Here is a 3315-nt window from a genome sequence, read left to right on the forward strand (position 1 = left end):
AGTGTATAAATATCACATACACATGCACACACCATGGAGTGTACGTATACGTACATGGATATACATGCACTCACACTCCATGGAGGACTGACTACTCAGCCACAAAAAGATATGAATCAATATCTTTTGCAGCAATTTGTACAGAACAGAAGACCATAATCCTCAGCAAAGTTCTCAAGAATGAGAAAAAAAATGGAAAAACAAACACTACAGGTAATCCGTAATAATTTGGAAATAATTGATTGGAACATAAGGGCATAGAAAGAAATAAACACTGTTGGAAAGCAGGAAGGAGGAGGAGGGTAAAAACCTACTTAACAGGTGCCATGAAGGTGATAAGCATGCTTATATCCCTGACTAAAGCATTATCTAATCTAGCCACAAAAAAGAATCATTTGAACCTCTTTAATATTTTGAAAGAAATACAAAAGGCTGAGTATTAAAAGATGCTTCATGTATGATAAATAAATAAACAACTAACATTTGTAAATCTGGGAATAATTACTATCTGGAACATTAGATTCAACCTTTGAGAATATAATTTGTATGTATAGGAGTTTGCCTATTTGGGGATGTCCATTCTTTAGCATCTTAAATTCTCTACCATAATGAAATTTCTTTGAAATTGTCAGTAACTTTCCCCTCCTCTCATTCACATAGGGGTGAGTGTGTGTGTGTGTGTGTATCAGAATTTCACACACACACATATACAGAGAACAGATTAATTTACTTTGAACATTTAGTCACTCATGGAAAGAGCTCCATAGATGTAATGAGCCCAGAAATATTCCACATAGAGTTATAGAAAAATTCCTCAAATTCTTCTCCTTAAAAGGCCCTTAAATATAACACACATTACACACACACACAAATGCATATATATTCCCAGGGTTTATCAATTTGTGATATAAAGTCATATGATGATACCTCAAAGAACTAAAAATAGACCTATCATTTTATTCTGCAATCCCATTATTGGGTATTTACCCAAAGAAAAGAAGTTTATTTAATCAAAAATAAATGTTCACTTGAATGTTTATTCCAGCACAGTTTAAAATTGCAAACAGGTGGACTCAACACAGTGCTCATCAATATTTGAGTGAATTAATAAAATGTGATACACAAACACACACACACATATATACACTATGGAGTATTACTGACCCATTAAATGGAATAATGGGAACTAATGTCTTTTATAACAACCTGTAGAGAATGGCAGACTATTCTTCTAAGTAGAGTATTACAAGAATGGAAAAAAAGAATACCATATGTAACCACCATGAAATTGGAACTAATGGATCAACATCCAACTATACATTTGCTGGTAAAACTGAACAGAAAGAAAGTAGGTAAAAGGCGGCATGATAGGAGGGAAAATGCATGCCTGACTAGTACAAAGCAAACTGTCCATGTGATGGGCATGCTTATAACTTGGACTCAAAGTGTACAAAAAAAAAATTCATGTAACTTAAAAACCTTTGTCATTGTAATATTCTGAAACTTAAAATAATTAAAGCATATATAATTAATAAAAATGACATATAATAACTATCATAAACAAAACAATCAAGCCATTACAGAAGGGATGAGAGAATCTCTCACTAAATATTGAGCGCTTATGATACATAGGAATATTTGTAATAAAAATGATCCCAAACACTACCCCAATTACATATATATGGACATATATATACATAACATAAATATGATAATGTTGTCAACAGAGTTAACTATCTGCAAAGGAAAAGAAATATTGTATTCCACATAATTCTATCTGGCAGACCTAATGTGTAAAGGTTAGATAAGAAAAACAGAAAAGTAATCTTAATAAAACTTGTTTTTAATTTCAGTAAGTTTAAGGAGTGCAAGTGTTTTGAGCTATATGGATGAATTACATAATGCTAAAGTCAGGAATTTTAGTGTACCCATCATCAGAATAATGTACACTGTACCCCAGAGGTAAAATAAAACCTTTTAAATAAGAAATATCAAATCTTAGTTATTCCATACATTTTCACATGAGTGAAACACATTGAGTGTTAAGGAAATTATGAATGTATAGCACTAAAGTCAGGGTCTTTCTTTCTTTTGCTAGATTCTGTAGTTAAAGTCATAGCCCTTTTCCCTAGAATAAGATGCTTATCTCTGAGGTGGTTTATGTCAGATTCTTTTCAAGAAGATGCTTGAAACTTGCTCCCGAATCTGCTTAGTTCTCACCCCATAAATGACAGGATTGAGGACAGGTGTAACTACAACATACAGATTGGCCAGGAGAATGTGAATGTAGATTGGAATGTTCCTACCAAAGCGATGGGTCATGAAGGAGAAAAACGCTGGAGTGAAGAAGGCTAGTATGACACAGATATGCAAGCCACACATGTTAAGTGCCTTGAGTCTGGCTTCCTGAGAAGGAAGGTGGAAGACAGCTTGGAGAATTTTTCACATATGAGACAGCAATCACAAGCACACCTATAAGCACCATTGATATAAGAAATAATCCATATATCATGTTTACCTTTATATTGGCACAGTATGTGTGGAGGATTATATGGTGTCCACAGAAAGGAAGCCTTAAGATTAGAAACACCATAGGAATATTTGTAATAAAAATTACCCCAGACACTACCCCAAGGACAAGAGAGATAGTTTGGTTGGTGAGAATAAGATTATACTGCAGAGGATTGCAGATGGCAGTGTAGCAATCAAAGGCCATGGTCACCAACACAAAAGACTCTATACCAGTGAACGTGTGAATGAAAAACATCTGGGTAACACAGCCCCCAAAGCTAATCTCTCTGAAATTAAACCAGAATATGCACAACATTTTGGGAATAGTGGCTGTGGACAGGCCCAGATCAATGGAGGCTAACATAGCCAAGAAGTATAACATGGGCTGATGAAGGCTGTGTTCAGTCCTGATCACAAACAAGATAATCATATTGCCCACAAAGGCAATCAGATACACAGAGCAAAAAAAGGAAACCCAATCCAAGTGTGCATCTCTTCAAGGCCTGGAAGCCCCAGCAGGAGGAAAGAGGAAGAGTGGAAGTTGGTGTCATTTGAAGGGTACATCCCTTGGAATCTGAAAGGAAGCAAATTATAAAACCATTTAAAAACTCAAATGAAATCAAATTTAAAAAGTAAAATAAACATGGAGAAGCACTCAGGAAAATATGAAGGCAATTATATGTCAGTCTTGAAAATATGATTCAGTCGAGGCAGAGCAAGATGGCAGCTGAGTAACAGGCATCTCTGGCTGGTGGGATCTGCCTATCATCACCCCTGAGAGGATACAGGGAGTCAGCGAGAGAC

At 35.4% G+C, this 3315-nt stretch overlaps 1 pseudogene; it reads right to left on the reverse strand.

The window, feature by feature from the left end:
• Nucleotides 1-2163: 2163 nt before the first annotated feature.
• On the reverse strand, nt 2164-3075 carry LOC128564430 (olfactory receptor 52E4-like; annotated as a pseudogene).
• Between the last annotated feature and the right edge of the window lie 240 nt (nt 3076-3315).

The sequence above is a fragment of the Nycticebus coucang genome, chromosome 14 (assembly GCF_027406575.1).
Source record: "Nycticebus coucang isolate mNycCou1 chromosome 14, mNycCou1.pri, whole genome shotgun sequence".
NCBI classification, from domain to species: domain Eukaryota; kingdom Metazoa; phylum Chordata; class Mammalia; order Primates; family Lorisidae; genus Nycticebus; species Nycticebus coucang.